Raw genomic sequence first — 23,665 nt, forward strand, 5'->3', positions numbered from 1 at the left:
CAATAACAACTTCAAGACTCTGAAGAAAGAAATTGAAGAAGACCTCAGAAGATGGAAAGATCTCCCATGCTCATGGATTGGCGGGATTATTATAGTTAAAATGGCCATTTTACCAAATGCGATCTACAGATTCAATGCAATCCCCATCAAAATACCAATCCAATTCTTCAAAGAGTTAGACAGAACAATTTGCAAATTCATCTGGAATAACAAAAAACCCAGGATAGCTAAAGCTATCCTCAACAATAAAAGGACTTCAGGGGGAATCACTATCCCTGAACTCAAGCAGTATTACAGAGCAATAGTGATAAAAACTGCATGGTATTGGTACAGAGACAGACAGATAGACCAATGGAACAGAATCGAAGACCCAGAAATGAACCCACACACCTATGGTCACTTGATTTTTGACAAAGGAGCCAAAACCATCCAATGGAAAAAAGATAGCATTTTCAGCAAATGGTGCTGGTTCAACTGGAGGTCAACATGTAGAAGAATGCAGATTGATCCATGCTTATCACCCTGTACAAAGCTTAAGTCCAAGTGGATCAAGGACCTCCACATCAAACCAGACACACTCAAACTAATAGAAGAAAAACTAGGGAAGCATCTGGAACACATGGGCACTTGAAAAAATTTCCTGAACAAAACACCAATGGCTTATGCTCTAAGATCAAGAATCGACAAATGGGATCTCATAAAACTGCAAAGCTTTTGTAAGGCAAAGGACACTGTGGTTAGGACAAAACGGCAATGAAGAAATTGGGAAAAGATCTTTACCAATCCTAAAACAGATAGAGGCCTTATATCCAAAATATACAAGGAACTCAAGAGGTTAGACCGCACGGAGACAAATAACCCTATTAAAAAATGGGGTTCAGAGCTAAACAAAGAATTCACAGCTGAGGAATGCCGAATGGCTGAGAAACACCTAAAGAAATGTTCAACATCTTTAGTCATAGGGGAAGTGCAAATCAAAACCACCCTGAGATTTCACCTCACACCAGTGAGAATGGCTAAGATCAAAAACTCAGGTAACAGCAAATGCTGGCAAGGATGTGGAGAAAGAGGAACACTCCTCCATTGTTGGTGGGATTGCAAACTGGTACAACCATTCTGGAAATCAGTCTGGAGGTTCCTCAGAAAATTGGACATTGAACTGCCTGAGGATCCAGCTATACCTCTCTTGGGCATATACCCAAAAGATGCCTCAACATATAAAAGAGACACGTGCTCCACTATGTTCATCGCAGCCTTATTTATAATAGCCAGAAAATGGAAAGAACCCAGATGCCCTTCAACAGAGGAATGGATACAGAAAATGTGGTACATCTACACAATGGAATATTACTCAGCTATCAAAAACAACGACTTTATGAAATTCGTAGGCAAATGGTTGGAACTGGAAAATATCATCCTGAGTGAGCTAACCCAATCACAGAAAGACATACATGGTATGCACTCATTGATAAGTGGCTTTTAGCCCAAATGCTTGAATTACCCTAGATCCCTAGAACAAACGAAACTCAAGACGGATGATCAAAATGTGAATGCTTCACTCCTTCTTTAAATGAGGAAAAAGAATACCCTTGGCAGGGAAGGGAGAGGCAAAGATTAAAACAGAGACTGAAGGAACACCCATTCGGAGCCTGCCCCACATGTGGCCCATACATATACAGCCACCCAATTAGACAAGATGGATGAAGCAAAGAAGTGCAGACCGACAGGAGCCGGATGTAGATCGCTCCTGAGAGACACAGCCAGAATACAGCAAATATAGAGGCGAATGCCAGCAGCAAACCACTGAACTGAGAATAGGTCCCCCGTTGAAGGAATCAGAGAAAGAACTGGAAGAGCTTGAAGGGGCTCGAGACCCCAAAAGTACAACAATGTCAAGCAACCAGAGCTTCCAGGGACTAAGCCACTACCTAAATACTATACATGGACTGACCCTGGACTCTGACCCCATAGGTAGCAATGAATATCCTAGTAAGAGCACCAGTGGAAGGGGAAGCCCTGGGTCCTGCTAATACTGAACCCCCAGTGATCTAGACTATGGGGGGAGGGCGGCAATGGGGGGAGGGTTGGGAGGGGAACACCCATAAGGAAGGGGAGGGGGGGAGGGGGATGTTTTCCCGGAAACCGGGAAAGGGAATAACACTTGAAATGTATATAAGAAATACTCAAGTTAATAAAAAAAAAAAAAAGACAGGTGCTCCACTATGTTCATCGCAGCCTTATTTATAGTAGCCAGAAGCTGGAAAGGACCCAGATGCCCTTCAACAGAGGAATAGATACCGAAAATATGGTACATCTACACAATGGAATATTACTCAGCTATCAAAAACAATGCCTTTAAGATTAAAATGGAGACTGAAGGAACACCCATTCAGAGCCTGCCCCACATGTGGCCCATACATATACAGCCACCCAATTAGACAAGATGGATGAAGCAAAGAAGTTTAGGCCGACAGGAGCCGGATGTAGATCGCTCCTGAGAGACACAGCCAGAATACAGCAAACACAGAGGCGAATGCCAGCAGCAAACCACTAAAGAATAGGACCCCCGTTGAAGGAATCAGAGAAAGAACTGGAAGAGCTTGAAGGGGCTCGAGACCCCATATGTACAACAATGCCAAGCAACCAGAGCTTCCAGGGACTAAGCCAATACCTAAAGACTATACATGGACTGACCCTGGACTCTAACCTCATAGGTAGCAATGAATATCCTAGTAAGAGCACCAGTGGAAGGGGAAGCCCTGGGTCCTGCTAAGATTGAACCCCCAGTGAACTATTTTGTTGGGGGGAGGGCGGCAATGGGGGGAGGATGGGGAGGGGAGCACCCATAAAGAAGGGAATGGGGGAGGGGGATGTTTGCCCGGAAACCGGGAAAGGGAATAACACCCGAAATGTATACAAGAAATACTCAAGTTAATAAAAAAAAATCTTGAATCAAATAAAAAAGAAATCTAGAAGTCTTTAAAAGATGAAAAACCTACAGAATGAAATTCCCTGCTCCCAGAGATTTTATAATAAGAAATCTGGTATTAACACTCCATAAATAATTTAATTGTTACATTCATAAATCTCTTGGGTGACATCTTTCTTTTTTAAAAACTTACATTTCCTTTTGAATGTGTTCATTTTTCATAATATTTTACACTAAAAAAATTTATTAACTCAGGATTAATAGGATAGAAAGAAGAATATATAAAGGTTCCCATAAATTTATGAGCCTTGTTTTAGTTTTCTGCTTATTTTGTTTTATTGAGACAAGTTTTCAATATGTCAACTCCCACCCCCCAGTGACCTGGAACTTGATATGTAGATTAAGCTAACCTTGAATTCACAGAGACCTGCGAGTCAGTGCCTTGTCAGTGCTCGGGTTGAAGTTGGGCACTCACTACCTTGCCCAGGACAAGCTTTGTTTGATCATATTAAAGTTGTTTCAGTCTTGATCTTTCAAGTCATAATTGATTCCATTATCTACAATCTACCTTGGAATATTAGTTGCAGCAATCAGATGTGTCACATTCATTAATAAAAGGTATTGTTTGGGGGCTAGAGTGATAGATGGCCCAGTAGTTAAGAATACCTACTGTTCATTCAAAGGACATGGTTTCATGCCTAGCTCCCACCTGGCAGCTCACAACAATCTGTAACTCCTGTCCTAGGTGATGAAACACCCTCTTCTGGCCTCTGGCACTACATGGTCATGGTACACAGACATACTTTCGGGCAACAAATCCACACATAAAACATAATCTTAAAAATAAAAATAAATTTTAAAAGAGTATATTATATACCAAGCTAGGCATATGCTTCTCATAGGGTATCAGAGTAGATTGATAAAGATATATAGATGTGTACACTAATCTATGTACACACACACACACACACACACACACACACACACACACACACACATCAATGCACTTACATAAACATTTCTGTCAATTTCTATTAGAGTTCTTTGGTGCATGAATCACTATAGCACCCTCTCCTTCCTTATCTACAACGTCTTCCTTTAACATTGAAAACCTGCTGACATTTATGTTTATTCAGCCCCAGCACAGTTTACTTAACAATTTCAAGGTGACCAACGTGTACCCTAATAAGAAACAATGTTGTCACACAAAAGGACTGAACCTTTTTTTCTCTAGTTATATTACCTTTTACCTGGGTTGGTGATAACTAGAACACACCAGGCTTGAAGAAAAAGCATGCTCCAGAGGAAGCTGAGGCATCCCTGCTTAAGAGCCAGTGGTTACATTTTTCCTCTGCTAGGTCCTGGATACTGTCTCCATGGTGATAACAGCTGTGCCATGTCATTATCAATCCACCAACAGAAAGAGAAGCTTTTAAGCCAAGATAATGTTTAGCAGACAGCAGGGTTTCTGCTGGACACTAAGTACTGCTACAAAACCTTGAGTTTCTAAAAATATTGCTGGAGGTGAACTGTTTCAATCTGGAGAGTAAATGTCAAATCAGAAAGTCCACACAAGTGAGCAATGAAGCCTACTAAATCATCACTCAGTGGAAAACTTGGACTGACCAGCTTGGTCCTTTTTTTAATGATGAGCCCCAAATTAAAATATTTTTATTTTTCCAAGTGAATAAATATTCATTTAAACTAACTGTTCCTCAAACACAGTGGTTTCTTAACCTTCCTAATGTTTCGACCATTTAATACAGTTCTGTATGTTATGGTGACCCCCCCAACCATGAACTTTTTTCATTGCTACTTCATAACTGTAATTTTGCTACTGCTATGAATGGTGGCAACCCACAAGTAGAGAATCACAGCTCTAACACAATCCTTTGGGATTTGAAGATCTACAAAGACATATATTATTTTAAATCAGGAGTACTTAATAAATTAAATTCAGATATTATCCTGTGGTTGTTTTATAGTACTTGCTTTTTGTTCCTTCAGCCAATAACAAGTACTTACTCTATGTCAGGACCTTGAACAGATATCCCTGGGGAAAGACACTGCCTGAGAATATCCATTTACATGATGAAAGGCATCCTCTATGATTTTTTTTTTTTGCTTTCTTTGCAATGGCTAAAATGTACAAGAGGATGGGGATGGCGTGTCTGGTTAAATAGGAATCCAGTTCTGTAATTAAGTATCCATCCCTCCTGGTGAAAAGATAGGAAGATGAAACCATTGTAATGGATGCCCTAAAAATTCAGGGTACAGTACTGCCCATTGTTACTCATACCTTATAGATCTTGATAAGAACAAGTATTAAAGAGCCTTGGGTTGACTACAATGACTTTGCTATACTTATTTGCCAGGGCTGCCACAACAAAATGTCAGGTGCTTAAGCAATTTCCTGGAAAATGAAGTCTAAGATCAAGATGTCAGCAGCAGATTCCATTTCTTCTGAGGCCTTACTCTTGGCTTTCAAGTAAATACTTCTTGATGTTGCCAAACAGACCTCTCCCTGTATATATGGGCCCAAATATCTCTCTGTATGTGCCAATCTTCCCTTTTGATGAGAACACTATTCAGCTTGGAGATAAGACCCACCCTACAACCTCATTTTTAGTTTAATTTCTGCCTTAAAGTCTATCTCCAGTCCATAACAGTACCCCAAACAATTGCTGTATCCCTAACAATTTTAAGGAACAAAATGTTGCTATATTGGCCAGGGTGGCCCTGAACTCCACAGCTCAAATGATCCTTCTGTCTTAGTTCCCGAGATTGCTGGCCCACCAAGCTTGTTCCACCACACTTGGCTTTAAAACAAAATCTTGAAGTGATGAATCTGTAGTAGCAATGGTAAGTTGGAAAATTATAAGTACAGCTACAAGGTCCGTGGCTGCTTTTTTGGTTCAGTGTGTAAGACTGTATATGTAATAAATCTAATATATCTAACTCAGACAAAGATGAGGCAGAGTGACAGCATATAATGTCAGGGTTTATGAGGAGTTTAGACACATCCAGATACTGCAATATATGCCCCAAGCCCCAAATCATTCCCTCAAGTGCATTTTATAAAACATTTGGGAATTTTTTAATGCACCACAAAACTTACCCAGTTAAAGTACAGCAGTGCAACAGCTCCTATATAATCTGTTCTATGCAACTATTGCTCCTAACTTCAGAATATTGTCATCATTCCAATACTGTACCCATTGGCAGCCACTTTTCCTGCCTTTTATCGATCCAATAAATGGTTTGTCTCATGGAGACTTGCTTACTGTGGACATTTTATGTAAGAAGAATAAAAGAACATGTGGCACTTTGTGCTTAGCTTCTTTTATGCCATAGCATGGATTGGTACATAATTCTGTTTAATTTTTAAGTAATTATCTATTACACATTTAATTTATCCACTCATCAGTTGGTAAGCAGTTATTGTCAGTCTTTGGTCATTATGAATAATGTTGCTCTAATCATTTATGTAAACTTGTTTTGTGTGAACATTAATTTACAGTTCTTCTAGATATGAACTAGGAGTAGAGTTGCTGCGTCATATTATTTTTATTTGTTTTGAGAATCTATCAAGATGTTTGTCACAACTCTGACTTTTTGCATTTCTATCTACTGCTGTAAAATAACTAAAATAGCATTCAAAGATAGCCTTACTATTTTACAATATTTAAAGTTGCATTTAGATTTATTTTTATTTCACATTTATATGAATTTCCTATATATATGTCCCCACATATATATCTGGACATCGTATGCATTCAGTGCCTACAGAAGCCACAACAGTGTTGGATACCTCGGGAAATGGGATTTTTGTACGGATTCTGGGGATAGAACCTGAAACCTGTAGAAGAATAGTCGATGCTCTTCGAAGCCATCTCTCCAGCCCATACTTAGTATTTTTCAAGATTTATTCGTGTGTACACACACACACACACACACACACACACACACACACACACACACACCAATGTGTTGTAGGTACCTGCTGAATTCTGGAGATGTTAGATGGACCTGGAGTTAAAGGAATTGGTGAGCCATCCATCATGGGTGCTGAAAACAGAGGCTAGTGCTCTGAAAGAGCAGCACTTTTAACTGTTCCTCTCCTGCGCTACTTTTCTATATTTAATTTCGTTTTACACATTTGTATTTAAGAGCCTATATGATTATACAATATAAGTAGAATAATAACCATGCTACATATCAATGACATTTTTCACATATATTCATGGCATGTAAATATTCCATCTTATCGCCACAATTTAGACAATCTTCTAACATTCAATATCCACCTGTCTATATCATGGTGACAATGGAAGACAGAAGTAATGTATCTTCTAGGATTTCTGACTTGTGATTTGGGGTTGATCTTTTAAATAGAAGTATAAGCACAAACCCTTAAGAAAAAGTCCTAGATTGTGTGCATCTCCTGCAGTGGAGCAGAGGCCCCTGGTTTGAAGTCTTGGTAACTGGTGACAATTAAAATCTTTTAGTGCATATTATTCATTATGAGGTTAGAAAGACCAATAGCAATAATTTGAAATTGGTAGAACAAAATGACTTAGATGTTAACCATCCATTACTAGGGGAATAGGAAGGAAGAGGGCCCCTGTAGGGACCCCGGTGCTTTACTTCCATTAGGATCAGCACCAAACAGAACCCAAACCAAATAGCAGCCATACATTGCTCTATCTTCTGATGCTTAAAGAGACTTCAAATTAAGTTTTTAGTGAACCATGAAATTAACCTTAGACATTTTTAAAACAAAAAGATTATCTTGTACTCTAAAATAGAACTGCACCTTTCCCCTAAACATTTAAAAATCAGCAAGAAACCACTAAAAGGATGCTCATCCAAGAGTGCCGTAATCTCAACTACTTAGGAAACTGAGGCGTAAGTTTGAGGCCAGCTTGTACAATGTGTCAAGACACTGTCTCAAAGAAAAATAAAACTAAACAAATCACTTGGGCAAAGAAGACTTAAGTAGAACGTAATCTTGGTTAAGTCAGAATCCTTAATCAAAATAGTCTTCCTTGGGGTAAATTTTGGATGCAGTGAAACAAAGGGCACATTTGCTTGGTCCTCATGGTGTTCTATGTATGGCAAGATCAGATAGAGTAACTGCTGAAGTCCCAGATGGGAAGTAGAGTAGATGCAGACAGACTGCAGAAGTAGTAGCAACTGGGACATATACTGGCAGCAGTGGGAGTGGAAATTTATGAAAAGCCTTCAAAACCAATGGGTGTAAAGTTGAAAGGGATGAAGCAGAGAACTATCCCACATGATTGCTGACTTTTCTAGATGGACTTTACCCAAGGAAACTATCTGAAAATTAATCATAAGTCTTAGAAGTAAGGGGCACTCAACAAACATCCAAGCCATTGGATATACAACAATGTGTAGGCAATAAAAAAGGTTAGAAAAATTGAAGAGATATTAAGACCACTCCCCTCCCTGTGACTTCAATGGCTTCTGTTTTTACTTTGTCTTGGGCATTCACTAAATCAAAAGAATAATGAATTGTAAGTTGTGTTCAGTTCAGCAATTGTTCATGCCTCTCTTTGTCGGAAATGATTTATTTGAAGCTTATAAATAAAAACAATGACATGAAAACATTTCACTTTTATACATTATTGCCAAGAACATGACATTTTGGTTTTTCTCTTTCAAGGTCCTCTCAGTCTAATGAGGACTTCTTAAGTGGTGCTCTGTCTGCATTAGGGTCTTTAGAATCATGGTGGGTAGAGGGCCTGTTAGATTCTGGGACACTGTGAATCACAATCTCTGTGAGAAGGGAAGTAGGGATCTGTTTATAACAACTTTCTAGGGAATTGTTTCACACCCTCAAATTGAAGAATCTGTGATCTAGGAATAGAATTTCAAGCATCTAACTTATTTGCATAAAGACCAAGAGACAGATAAAAAACTGTATAAATGGCCCAAGGTCTACAGTCCTTCAGCAGTGTGCTACTCAATACTGCATCTAATAGTGGACCCTCAAACAAACCAAAACAACCAGAATAGTCTCATTTGCCAGTTTACACAGTATAAATATTCCCACCATGTACAATTTCAAGCAAACAATGCTTAGCCATGGTGTGCACACTGTAAAAATGATATTTTGACCAAATAGATATAATCATTGTAAATAAGCTTAATATAGTATAATAACATAATTAGAATATGATAAATGTTGCCTTTCTATTTCGTTGCTATATAAAATGTAATTATGGGAGCCAGAGAGATAACCTGTCTTCTGAGAAGCTGTCTTCTGACCTCTTGTGTAACAACATGGCACATGATACACACATATATATGGATACACACACATATACGCACACAAGTAACAGAATGTAATAAAAATTACAATTTCAAACACAACTCTACTGTATGGTTTGGAAGTTTAACCAGCCAGAAAGCACACCACTGAACAGAGACATTCCTCAAAAATGCACAGCACTCTTGGTCTACCTATGGACTAATTAATCATTCCATGTGAGCTATCATGGAGAACATTTCTTCTGCCAGGCAAGAAGAAAAGGGTGTGAGAATGATAAAAGAAAAAGTTGTTTACAGATCCAGTCTGTAAATCTGTGTCTTTTTACTGGAGAATTGAGTCCATTGGTGTTAAGAGATACTAAGTAACAGCATTTTGCTGCATATAGGAAATGGACCTCACTAACAAAGACAGACACTACCTCAGAGTAAAAGGGTGGGAAATTTTTTTCTAAGCAAATGGTCCCAAGAAACAAGCTGGAGTAGCCATTCTAATATCAAATAAAATCAACTTTCAACCAAAAGTTGTGACAAAAGATAAGGAAGGATACTTCATATTCATCAAAGGAAAATCTACCAAGATGAACTCTCAATTCTGAACATCTATGCTCCAAATGCAAGGGCACCTACATTAATAAAAGAAACCTTACTAAAGCTCAAAGCATTTATTGCACCACACACAATAATAGTAGGAGATGTGAACACACCATTCTCATCAACAGACAGATCATGGAAACAGAATCTAAATAAAGACACAGAAGTTATGAACCAAATAGATTTAACAGATATCTATAGAACATTTCATCCTAAAACAAAAGAATACACATTCTTCTCAGTATCTCATGGTACCTTCTCAAAAATTGATCATATAATCAGTCACAAAACAGGACTCAACAGATACAAAAGATTGAAATAATCTCATGCATCCTATCAAATTACCTTGGATTAAGACTGATCTTCGAGGTCCACATCATTTAAAAAAAAAGACTGATCTTCAATAAAAACGAAAATGGCAGAAAGCCCACATGAACATGGAAGTTGAACAATGCTCTACTCAATGATAACTTGGTCAAGGATAAAATAAAGAAATTAAAAACTTTTTAGAGTTTAATGAAAATGAAGGCACACCACACCCAAACTTATGGAACACATTGAAAGCAGTGCTAAGAGGAAAACTCATAGCTCTGAGTGCCTCAAAAAAGAAACTAGAAAGATATACATTATCAGCTCGATGGCTCATCCAAATGCTCTAGAACAAAAAGAAGCAAATACACACAAGAGGATTAGATGGCAGGAATAATCAAACTCAGGGCTGAAGTCAACCAAGTAGAAACAAAAAGTACTATACAAAGAATCGACAAAACCAGGAGCTGGTTCTTTGAGAAAAATAAGATAGATAAGCCCTTAGCCAGACTAACCAAAGGACAGAGAAACAGTATCCAAATTAACAAATTCAGAAATGAAAATGGAAACATAACAACAGAAACCAAGGAAATCCAAAAAATTATCAGATCCTACTACAAAAGCCTATATTAAACAAAACTGGAAAATATGGAGGAAATGGACAATTTTCTAGACAGATACCAGGTACCAAAGTTAAATCAGGACAAGATAAACGATCTACAGTCCCATAACCACTAAAGTAACTGGATATAAAATTAACTCAAACAAATCAGTAGCCCTCCTCTACTCAAAGGATAAACAGATTGAGAAAGAAATTAAGGAAATGACACCCTTCACAAAAGCCACAAATAATATAAAATACCTTGGTGTGATTTTAACCAAGCAAATGAAAAATCTGTATGACAAAAACTTCAAATCTCTGAAGAAAGAAATCAAAAACCTCAGAAGACAGAAAGATCTCCCATGCTCAGGGATAGGCAGGAATAATATAGTAAAAATGGCCACCTTGCCAAAAGCAATCGACAGAATCAATACAATCCCCATCAAAATTCCAACTCTATTCTTCATAGAGTTAGAAAGAGCAATTTGTGAATGCATTTGGAATAACAAAATACCAAGGATAGCACAAACTCTTCTGAACAAAAGAAGTTCTGGAGGATTCACAATCCCTGACCTCAAGCTGTATTACAGAACAACCATGATAAAAAATACTGCATGGTATTGGTACAGAGACAGGCAGGTAGATTAATGGAACAGAAATGAAGACTCAGAAATGAACCCACATATTTATGGTCACTTGATCTTTGATAAAGGCTCCAAAACATACAATGGGAAAAAGAAAGCATCTTCAATAAATGGTGCTGGTTCAACTGGAGGTCAGCATGTAGAAGAATGCAAATCGATCCATTCTTACCTCCTTGTACAAAGCTCAACTCCAAATTCGTCAAGAACCTCCACATAATACCAGATATACTGAAAATAATAGAAGAGAAAATAGGGAAGAGCCTCGAACACATGTGCCCAGGGGGAAAGTTTCCTGAACAGAACACAAATGGCTTATGCTCTAAGATCAACAATCAACAAATGGGACCTCATAAAATTGCAAAGCTTCTGTAAGGCAAAGGAAACTTTCATTGGGACAAAACAGCAACCAACAGATTGTGAAAAGATCTTTACCAATGTTCCATGCAATAGAGGGCTAATATCTAATATATACGAGGAATTCAAGAAGTTAGACTTCAGAGAACCAAATAACCCTATTAAAAAATGGAGAACAGAGCTAAACAAAGAATTCTCAGCTGAGGAATATCAAATGGCTGAGAATTACCTAAAGAATGGTCATCATCCTTAGTCATCAGGGAATTGCAAAACAAAACAACCCTGAGATTTCACCTCATACCAGTCAGAATGGCTAAGATCAAAAACTCAGGTGACAACAGATGCTGGCGAGGATGTGGAGAAAGAGGAACACTCCTCCATTGTTGATGGGATTGCAAGCTGGTACAAACACTCTGGAAATCAGTCTGGAGGGTCCTCAGAAAATTGGAAATAGTTCTACCTGAGAACCTAGCTATACCACTTCTGGGCATATACCCAAAAGATGCTCCAACATATAAGAAGGATACATGCTCCACTATGTTCATAGCAGCCTTATTTATAATAGCTGGAAAGAACCCAGATGTCCCTCAACAGAGGAATAGAAACCTAAAATGTGGTACATTTACACAATGGATTACTACTCAGTTATCAAAAACAATGACTTCATGAAATTCATAGGTGAATGGATGGAACTAGAAAATGTCATCCTAAGTGAGGTAACCCAACCACGAAAAAAACATACCTCGTATGCACTCACTGATAAGTTGATATTAGCTCAAAAGCTCGAATTACCCAAGATACAATCCACAGAGCACATGAAGTTCAAGAAGAAGGACGACTGAAGTGCGGATGCTTCAGTCCTGCTGAGAAGGAGGAACAAAAATATTAATAGGAGGAAATATGGAGACAAAATTTGGAGCAGAGGCTGAAGGAAAGGCAATCCAGAGACTGCTCTACCTTGGGATACAGTACACACATGTATAGCTACTAAACCCAGACAATATTGAATATGCCAAGAAGTGCATGCTGACAGGAGCCTGTCTCCTGAGAGGCTCTGCAGAGCATGACAAATATAGGGGCGGATGCTTGCAGCCAACCATTGAACTGAGAATGGGGGTCCCCATTGGAGGAATTAGAGAAAGGATTGAAGGAGCTGAAGGGGCTTGTAACCCCATAAACCAACAATATCAACCAACCAACCATAGCTCCCAGGGATTAAAACACTACCCAAAGACTATACACGGACTGACCCATGGCTCCAGGTACATATGTAGCAGAGGATGGCCTTGTTGGGCCCTTGGTCCTGCCAAGGCTTGACTCCCCAGTATAGGGGAATGTCGAGGAGAAGGGGAAGGTGGTTGGGAGGGAACACCCTCATAGAAGAAGGGGGAGGGGTGATGAGATAAGGGGGGTTATGGATAGGAAATCTGGAAAGGGGATAACATTTGAAATGTAAATTAAAAATTATCCAATAAAAAATGGAAAAGCATTGTGCTGCTCTTAAGATTCCACTAAAGATAATGTAATATTTCTTCTATGATACTTACAAAATTCTGGAAGTTCACACTTTGGTATTTTCATTCATGTTATAAACACGTAGGTGTCTATTTTTAAATTTATTAGAAAGGACTGGAAATACAGCTCAATGTAGAGTATTTTTCCTAGCAGATATAAAGAATTTGGTTCAATAATGAAAAGTTCCTTTAAAAAGAAAAGGTGTCAAAATTATTTTGACCAACACAACTTGAAGCATAACTTAAAAAGTAAAGGGGGCTGGGGAAAGGTAAGCAAGTGCTGAATCACAGGAGAGTTGTCAGCCATTGGGGCGCTGTTTTCCGAGCAGCAGGCTGCGTGGTGGAAAGGGAAATGCATACATAGAGATGATTTGAAAGGGTTAAGTCCCACAACTGCCTGTAACTCCAGCTCCAGATGGATACATCTCTTCTGGCGTCTTCAGGCAACTACACTCAAGAGTTCTCTCTCTCTCTCTCTCTCTCTCTCTCTCTCTCTCTCTCTCTCTCTCTCTCTCTCTCTCATACACCACACACACACACACACACACACACCACACACACACACACACACACACACACACTTCAAAATAATAAAAACAATCTTTTTTAAAAAAAAATAAGGCTAAGAACAATACTAAGCAAACAGTTAGAACATTGCAGTAATCCAGGCAAGAAATGGCAGTTGGCCTGGACCAGCCATGTAGCTAGCTGTTGGCTAGTCATTCCCTCACAGGATTAATTTGATGATGAAACAATGATCAGGAAAGGGCTGCGTGTGGCACAGTGGAGACTGCTGTTGCTAAACGCAGACCTCATAAAGCAATCGGATGTTTTCTACTAGCAATTCAAATTGTAAAGCATCAAGAAAGACTAAGTGTTTGGTACATTTATAAACCAACAACTGGATACTATGTGTCTTAGTTAGGGTTTTACTGCTGTGAAGAGACATGACCAAGGCAACTCTTATAAGGACAACATTTAATTGGGGCTGGCTTATAGGCTCAGAAGTTTAGTCCATTATCATCAAAGCAGTAGCATGGCAGTGTCCAGGCAGGCATGGGGCTAGAGAAGGAGCTGAGAGTTCTATATTTTCTTCTACAAGCAGCCAAGAGGAGGCTGGCTTCCAGGCAGCTAGGACAATGCTTTTAAAGCACATGCCCAAAATGACATACTTCCTCCAACAAGGCCACGCCTACATCAACAAGGGCACACCTGCTAATAGTGCCACTCCATAGGCCAAGTGTATTAAAAACAGTCCATTCCCTGGTCCCCATAGGCTTTTTCAAACACGTGAGCCTATGGGGGGCATACCTGGCCATAGCATAATGCAAAATATATTTAATCCAACTTCAAAGGTCCCCATTATCTATAGCAGTTTCAACAATGTTAAAAATCCAAAGTTCAAGGTCTCTTCTAAGATTCATGCAGTCTTTTAACTGTAATCCCCAAAGCAAAACAGGAAAACAGCTGGGCAGACTCCAAACCAGTCTAATGCTTAACCAGTCGTCAAATCTCCAACTCTTTTTTCATCTTTGCTAATTGCAGCAAACTTCTTTCTCCACAACCTGTTCCATTCCTTGTTAGCAGCTTTCCTCAACAGATATCCCACAGCTCTGGCAACTTGAACATCCTGGGTTTTCCAAGGCAATTTCAATGTCACAATGTTTGGGAACCACACATGATCTTCTGAGTTCCTCCAAAGGGCTGGTGTCACGTCTCCAGCTATGCCCTCTGTGCACTCTGGTTGACTTTACTCCACTGTTGCAGCTGTTCTTGGTGATCATCCCATGGTACTGGCATCTCCAGTACTCTGGAGTCTTCTGCTGCAACTAGGCCTCACCAATAAGCCTCTCATAGGCACTTGGCACCTTCACCAATGGCCTTCTATGTCCTTTCACAGTGCCAAAACTCAGCTGCTCTCCTTTATACTTTCAAAACCTGGGTGCCTCTTACACATTCCCAAATCCAGCTGCACTCATGCTACAATCTTAGCTGTCTCTGGAACAGCTTCAGCAAAATGTGAAATTCAGCATTTCAGGTTTTCCCATCTCTAATCAATGAGCTCCCTGCCTGATTCTCTGAATTCAGTGGTCGCCAACCTTCCTAATGCTACAACCCTTTAACACTGTTCTTCATGTTGTGGTGACTCCCACCCATAAAATTATTTCCTTGCTATTTCGTGCTCTCAGAAGAGGTCCATCTAACCAGCATCAATTGTCCCAGTGGTGCTTTCTATTTTTAACTCTAAAGCCAGATCCCCATGTCCAAAGCTGCCGAGTTATTGTGCTTGCTGGGGCTGGCACATACCCTACACAAACATTCTATTACCAGCTCTTCTCCAACTCCCTCACTGCCTAAGCTTGGCTGTCCTGGACCTTACTCTGTAGATTGACCTTGATTTGCTTGGCACTGTCTCTTGAATGTTGGGATTAAAGGCATGTACCACCACACCTGGATTTAAGCTGGTAGCTTTGTTGTAAAACATCATCAAATAGGGTGGATCCTATGTAAGACATCATCAAAGCAGGCTCCCCTGAAAGACATTAACAACAAAAACATTGGCTCCCTTGCTACATGTCATTAAACAGGGATTTTCTTCTGGAAGACATCGGGGAAGGTCAGGAGCCTTCCTTTAATACATCATGGGAGCAGTGCCTTACTCTCCTGCTATTGTCATAAAAAGGGACTCCCCTATGAAGCTGTCTTCAGAGGAAAAAGGCCAACCTTGAAGATGCCATCTGAAAGGATGGACCCTCTGAAAGAGGTCATCAGAAGAGGGTGGGCCAGCCTTTAAGACATCAACAGGGTGCACTGAAGCTCCCGGAAGGGGCGGCACAGGTCTTCCTGGTTGCTGCCGCTGCAGAGAGCCCCTGGGCAGCACCCCACGAGCGAACTTGAGCCTCGGGACCACAGGTAAGACCAAATTTTCTGCTGCAAGAAAGCTGCCTGGTGAGCTTGGGACACACGGAAGCAGAATTTCTCTAGAACCGGGCACGTTCTGTGTTTACCGGAAGTCCCACACCCGCGGATCCCGGCCCGCAGCAGCTCTCTGCTCCCAGACCCGGTGAGAGAGAGACCCAACCGCCTGGTCAGGTGGGCACTCCTGAGGCTGCAGAGCAGAAGAGACCACCAACACTGCTCACCCCTGCCCACATCCCTGGCCCAAGAGGAAACTGTATAAGGCCTCTGGGCTCCCGTGGGGGAGGGCCCAGGAGCGGCAGGACCCCTGCCACAGACACCGCCGGACCCTGAAGGAAACAGACCGGATAAACAGTTCTCTGCACCCAAATCCCGTGGGAGGGAGAGCTAAACCTTCAGAGAGGCAGACAGGCCTGGGAAACCAGAAGAGACTGCTCCCTACACACACATCTCGGACGCCAGAGGAAAAAGCCAAAGACCATCTGGAACCCTGGTGCACTGAAGCTCCCGGAAGGGGCGGCACAGGTCTTCCTGGTTGCTGCCGCTGCAGAGAGCCCCTGGACAGCACCCCACGAGCAAACCTGAGCCTCGGGACCACAGGTAAGACCAAATTTTCTGCTGCAAGAAAGCTGCCTGGTGAACTCAAGACACAGGCCCACAGGAACAGCTGAAGACCTGTAGAGAGGAAAAACTACACGCCCGAAAGCAGAACACTCTGTCCCCATAACTGACTGAAAGAGAGGAAAACAGGTCTACAGCATTCCTGACACACAGGCTTATAGGACAGTCTAGCCACTGTCAGAAATAGCAGAACAAAGTAACACTAGAGATAATCTGATGGCGAGAGGCAAGCGCAGGAACCCAAGCAACAGAAACCAAGACTACATGCCATCATCGGAGCCCAATTCTCCCACCAAAACAAACATGGAATATCCAAACACACCAGAAAAGCAAGATCTAGTTTCAAAATCATATTTGATCATGATGCTGGAGGACTTCAGGAAAGACCTGAACACACTTAGGGAAGCACAGGAAAACATTAATAAACAAGTAAAAGCCTACAGAGAGGAATCGCAAAAATCCCTGAAAGAATTCCAGGAAAACACAATCAAACAGTTGAAGGAATTAAAAATGGAAATAGAAGCAATCAAGAAAGAACACATGGAAACAACCCTGGATATAGAAAACCAAAAGAAGAGACAAGGAGCTGTAGATACAAGCTTCACCAACAGAATACAAGAGATGGAAGAGAGAATCTCGGGAGCAGAAGATTCCATAGAAATCATTGACTCAACTGTCAAAGATAATGTAAAGCGGAAAAAGCTACTGGTCCAAAACATACAGGAAATCCAGGACTCAATGAGAAGATCAAACCTAAGGATAATAGGTATAGAAGAGAGTGAAGACTCCCAGCTCAAAGGACCAGTAAATATCTTCAACAAAATCATAGAAGAAAACTTCCCTAACCTAAAAAAAGAGATACCCATAGACATACAGGAAGCCTACAGAACTCCAAATAGATTGGACCAGAAAAGAAACACCTCCCGTCACATAATTGTCAAAACACCAAACGCACAAAATAAAGAAAGAATATTAAAAGCAGTAAGGGAAAAAGGTCAAGTAACATATAAAGGGAGACCTATCAGAATCACACCAGACTTCTCGCCAGAAACTATGAAGGCCAGAAGATCCTGGACTGATGTTATACAGACCCTAAGAGAACACAAATGCCAGCCCAGATTACTGTATCCAGCAAAACTCTCAATTAACATTGATGGAGAAACCAAGATATTCCATGACAAAACCAAATTTACACAATATCTTTCTACAAATCCAGCACTACAAAGGATAATAAATGGTAAAGCCCAACATAAGGAGGCAAGCTATACCCTAGAAGAAGCAAGAAACTAATCGTCTTGGCAACAAAACAAAGAGAATGAAAGCACACAAACATAACCTCACATCAAATATGAATATAACGGGAAGCAATAATCACTATTCCTTAATATCTCGCAACATCAATGGCCTCAACTCCCCAATAAAAAGACATAGATTAACAAACTGGATACGCAATGAGGACCCTGCATTCTGCTGCCTACAGGAAACACACCTCAGAGACAAAGACAGACACTACCTCAGAGTGAAAGGCTGGAAAACAACTTTCCAAGCAAATGGTCAGAAGAAGCAAGCTGGAGTAGCCATTCTAATATCAAATAAAATCAATTTTCAACTAAAAGTCATCAAAAAAGATAAGGAAGGACACTTTATATTCATCAAAGGAAAAATCAACCAAGATGAACTCTCAATCCTAAATATCTATGCCCCAAATACAAGGGCACCTACATATGTAAAAGAAACCTTACTAAAGCTCAAAACACACATTGCACCTCACACAATAATAGTGGGAGATTTCAACACCCCACTCTCATCAATGGACAGATCATGGAAACAGAAATTAAACAGTGATGTAGACAGACTAAGAGAAGTCATGAGCCAAATGGACTTAACGGATATTTATAGAACATTCTATCCTAAAGCAAAAGGATATACCTTCTTCTCAGCTCCTCATGGTACTTTCTCCAAAATTGACCATATAATTGGTCAAAAAACGGGCCTCAACAGGTACAGAAAGATAGAAATAATCCCATGCGTGCTATCGGACCACCACGGCCGAAAACTGGTCTTCAATAACAATAAGGGAAGAAAGCCCACATATACGTGGAAATTGAACAATGCTCTACTCAATGATAACCTGGTCAAGGAAGAAATAAAGAAAGAAATTAAAAACTTTTTAGAATTTAATGAAAATGAAGATACAACATACTCAAACTTATGGGACACAATGAAAGCTGTGCTAAGAGGAAAACTCATAGCGCTGAGTGCCTGCAGAAAGAAACAGGAAAGAGCATATGTCAGCAGCTTGACAGCACACCTAAAAGCTCTAGAACAAAAAGAAGCAAATACACCCAGGAGGAGTAGAAGGCAGGAAATAATCAAACTCAGAGCTGAAACCAACCAAGTAGAAACAAAAAGGACCATAGAAAGAATCAACAGAACCAAAAGTTGGTTCTTTGAGAAAATCAACAAGATAGATAAACCCTTAGCCAGACTAACGAGAGGACACAGAGAGTGTGTCCAAATTAACAAAATCAGAAATGAAAAGGGAGACATAACTACAGATTTGGAGGAAATTCAAAAAATCATCAGATCTTACTATAAAAACCTATATTCAACAAAATTTGAAAATCTTCAGGAAATGGACAATTTCCTAGACAGATACCAGGTATCGAAGTTAAATCAGGAACAGATAAACCAGTTAAACAACCCCATAACTCCTAAGGAAATAGAAGCAGTCATTAAAGGTCTCCCAACCAAAAAGAGCCCAGGTCCAGACGGGTTTAGTGCAGAATTCTATCAAACCTTCATAGAAGACCTCATACCAATATTATCCAAACTATTCCACAAAATTGAAACAGATGGAGCCCTACCGAATTCCTTCTATGAAGCCACAATTACTCTTATACCTAAACCACACAAAGACACAACAAAGAAAGAGAACTTCAGACCAATTTCCCTTATGAATATCGACGCAAAAATACTCAATAAAATTCTGGCAAACCGAATTCAAGAGCACATCAAAACAATCATCCACCATGATCAAGTAGGCTTCATCCCAGGCATGCAGGGATGGTTTAATATACGGAAAACCATCAACGTGATCCATTATATAAACAAACTGAAAGAACAGAACCACATGATCATTTCATTAGATGCTGAGAAAGCATTTGACAAAATTCAACACCCCTTCATGATAAAAGTCCTGGAAAGAATAGGAATTCAAGGCCCATACCTAAACATAGTAAAAGCCATATACAGCAAACCAGTTGCTAACATTAAACTAAATGGAGAGAAACTTGAAGCAATCCCACTAAAATCAGGGACTAGACAAGGCTGCCCACTCTCTCCCTACTTATTCAATATAGTTCTTGAAGTTCTAGCCAGAGCAATCAGACAACAAAAGGAGATCAAAGGGATACAGATCGGAAAAGAAGAGGTCAAAATATCACTATTTGCAGATGACATGATAGTATATTTAAGTGATCCCAAAAGTTCCACCAGAGAACTACTAAAGCTGATAAACAACTTCAGCAAAGTGGCTGGGTATAAAATTAACTCAAATAAATCAGTTGCCTTCCTCTATACAAAAGAGAAACAAGCCGAGAAAGAAATTAGGGAAACGACACCCTTCATAATAGACCCAAATAATATAAAGTACCTCGGTGTGACTTTAACCAAGCAAGTAAAAGATCTGTACAATAAGAACTTCAAGACACTGAGGAAAGAAATTGAAGAAGACCTCAGAAGATGGAAAGATCTCCCATGCTCATGGATTGGCAGGATTAATATGGTAAAAATGGCCATTTTACCAAAAGCAATCTACAGATTCAATGCAATCCCCATCAAAATACCAATCCAATTCTTCAAAGAGTTAGACAGAACAATTTGCAAATTCATCTGGAATAACAAAAAACCCAGGATAGCTAAAGCTATCCTCAACAATAAAAGGACTTCAGGGGGAATCACTATCCCTGAACTCAAGCAGTATTACAGAGCAATAGTGATAAAAACTGCATGGTATTGGTACAGAGACAGACAGATAGACCAATGGAATAGAATTGAAGACCCAGAAATGAACCCACACACCTATGGTCACTTGATTTTTGACAAAGGAGCCAAAACCATCCAATGGAAAAAAGATAGTATTTTCAGCAAATGGTGCTGGTTCAACTGGAGGGCAACATGTAGAAGAATGCAGATCGATCCATCCTTATCACCCTGTACAAAGCTTAAGTCCAAGTGGATCAAGGACCTCCACATCAAACCAGACACACTCAAACTAATAGAAGAAAAACTAGGGAAGCATCTGGAACACATGGGCACTGGAAAAAATTTCCTGAACAAAACACCAATGGCTTATGCTCTAAGATCAAGAATCGACAAATGGGATCTCATAAAACTGCAAAGCTTCTGTAAGGCAAAGGACACTGTGGTTAGGACAAAACGGCAACCAACAGATTGGGAAAAGATCTTTACCAATCCTACAACAGATAGAGGCCTTATTTCCAAAATATACAAAGAACTCAAGAAGTTAGACTGCAGGGAAACAAATAACCCTATTAAAAAATGGGGTTCAGAGCTAAACAAAGAATTCACAGCTGAGGAATGCCGAATGGCTGAGAAACACCTAAAGAAATGTTCAACATCTTTAGTCATAAGGGAAATGCAAATCAAAACAACCCTGAGATTTCACCTCACACCAGTGCGATTGGCTAAGATCAAAAACTCAGGTGACAGCAGATGCTGGCGAGGATGTGGAGAAAGAGGAACACTCCTCCATTGTTGGTGGGATTGCAGACTGGTAAAACCATTCTGGAAATCAGTCTGGAGGTTCCTCAGAAAATTGGACATTGAACTGCCTGATGATCCAGCTATACCTCTCTTGGGCATATACCCAAAAGATGCCTCAACATATAAAAGAGACACGTGCTCCACTATGTTCATCGCAGCCTTATTTATAATAGCCAGAAGCTGGAAAGAACCCAGATGCCCTTCAACAGAGGAATGGATACAGAAAATGTGGTACATCTACACAATGGAATATTACTCAGCTATCAAAAACAACGAGTTTATGAAATTCGTAGGCAAATGGTTGGAACTGGAAAATATCATCCTGAGTGAGCTAACCCAATCACAGAAAGACATACATGGTATGCACTCATTGATAAGTGGCTATTAGCCCAAATGCTTGAATTACCCTAGATCCCTAGAACAAACGAAACTCAAGACGGATGATCAAAATGTGAATGCTTCACTCCTTCTTTAAATGAGGAAAAAGAATACCCTTGGCAGGGAAGGGAGAGGCAAAGATTAAAACAGAGACTGAAGGAACACCCATTCAGAGCCTGCCCCACATGTGGCCCATACATATACAGCCACCCAATTAGACAAGATGGATGAAGCAAAGAAGTGCAGACCGACAGGAGCCGGATGTAGATCGCTCCTGAGAGACACAGCCAGAATACAGCAAATATAGAGGCGAATGCCAGCAGCAAACCACTGAACTGAGAATAGGTCCCCTATTGAAGGAATCAGAGAAAGAACTGGAAGAGCTTGAAGGGGCTCGAGACCCCAAAAGTACAACAATGCCAAGCAACCAGAGCTTCCAGGGACTAAGCCACTACCTAAATACTATACATGGACTGACCCTGGACTCTGACCCCATAGGTAGCAATGAATATCCTAGTAAGAGCACCAGTGGAAGGGGAAGCCCTGGGTCCTGCTAAGACTGAACCCACAGTGAACTAGTCTATGGGGGGAGGGCGGCAATGGGGGGAGGGTTGGGAGGGGAACACCCATAAGGAAGGGGAGGGGGGAGGGGGATGTTTGCCCGGAAACCGGGAAAGGGAATAACACTCGAAATGTATATAAGAAATACTCAAGTTAATAAAAAAAAAAAAAAAAAAGACATCAACAAAAAAGGCTATTGTCTCTACCACAAGACATAGTCAAACAGGGAAGCCCCTGCAGAAGTTATCATTAGAGGTCATCATAGTATGGGAGCAGCTAGCTGTATTGGAAGACACATAAAACAGAATGGTTCCTCCATCAGAAATCGTCAAAGGAGTGAGGGCCTTTAGAAGCCAAAGAGTTCAGTGTCTGTGTCTGCCGCAAGATGTCATCAAACAGTGTAGGCCCTCTACAAGATCTATTTGGATGCCCACTGCAAGATAGCCAGCCGTGCTACAAGAGTTCAACAATGAGACTGGCCCAATTTCAGAACTTCATATTAAGTGTATAGGAACCTGAACTCATAAAAAACACTTAATGGAAAAATTTTCAGGGATTTTTTGAGACAAGGTCTGACCTGGAAATTATTATGAAGCAGATGATGACTTAGAACTTCTAATTCTCCTACCTCTACCTCCAACATGATTGGCTCAGAGTGTCTTCAAACTGATGTACAGTACTTATGAGTAGCTCTGCTATTAGCTTTCTTCTTCGGAGCAAGTAGCTTCCCCCTTTCCTGGCCTTCAGCAAAATGTGAAATTTAACATTTCAAGTTTTCCCAACTGTAAACAATGAGCTCCCTGCCAGATTCTCCGAATTCAGTGGTTCTCCACCTTCCTAATGCTGCAATCCTTTAACGGTGTTCCTCATGTTGTGGTGACCCCCAACCATAAAACTATTTCCTTGCTACTTCAGAACTGTAATTTTGCTACTGCTATAAATCGTCATGTAAAAAATATCTGTTTTCCAATGGTCTTTTGGGGGTTGCAACCCACAAGCTGAGTACATAATTACAACTTTTCCCTGCTGTTTACGAGCCTCTGCTTAATTTCACTCACTTCCACTAGAGGGTGACCAGGGAAAGGAGATGAGGCTCAAACCAAATTCTTGTGTTTGTGGCAGTCAGTCTTAGAAAGGGGAAAAAGAAAGTAAGCTAAAGAAA

At 40.3% G+C, this 23,665-nt stretch overlaps 1 non-coding gene across 1 annotated transcript; it reads left to right on the forward strand.

The window, feature by feature from the left end:
• Positions 1–4,154: 4,154 nt before the first annotated feature.
• LOC120099448 (small Cajal body-specific RNA 13) lies at positions 4,155–4,425 on the forward strand. The gene has a single exon (XR_015647208.1).
• Positions 4,426–23,665: the final 19,240 nt, after the last annotated feature.

Source organism: Rattus norvegicus, chromosome X (genome assembly GCF_021556685.1).
Source record: "Rattus norvegicus strain SHRSP/BbbUtx chromosome X, alternate assembly SHRSP_T2T, whole genome shotgun sequence".
Taxonomy (NCBI): domain Eukaryota; kingdom Metazoa; phylum Chordata; class Mammalia; order Rodentia; family Muridae; genus Rattus; species Rattus norvegicus.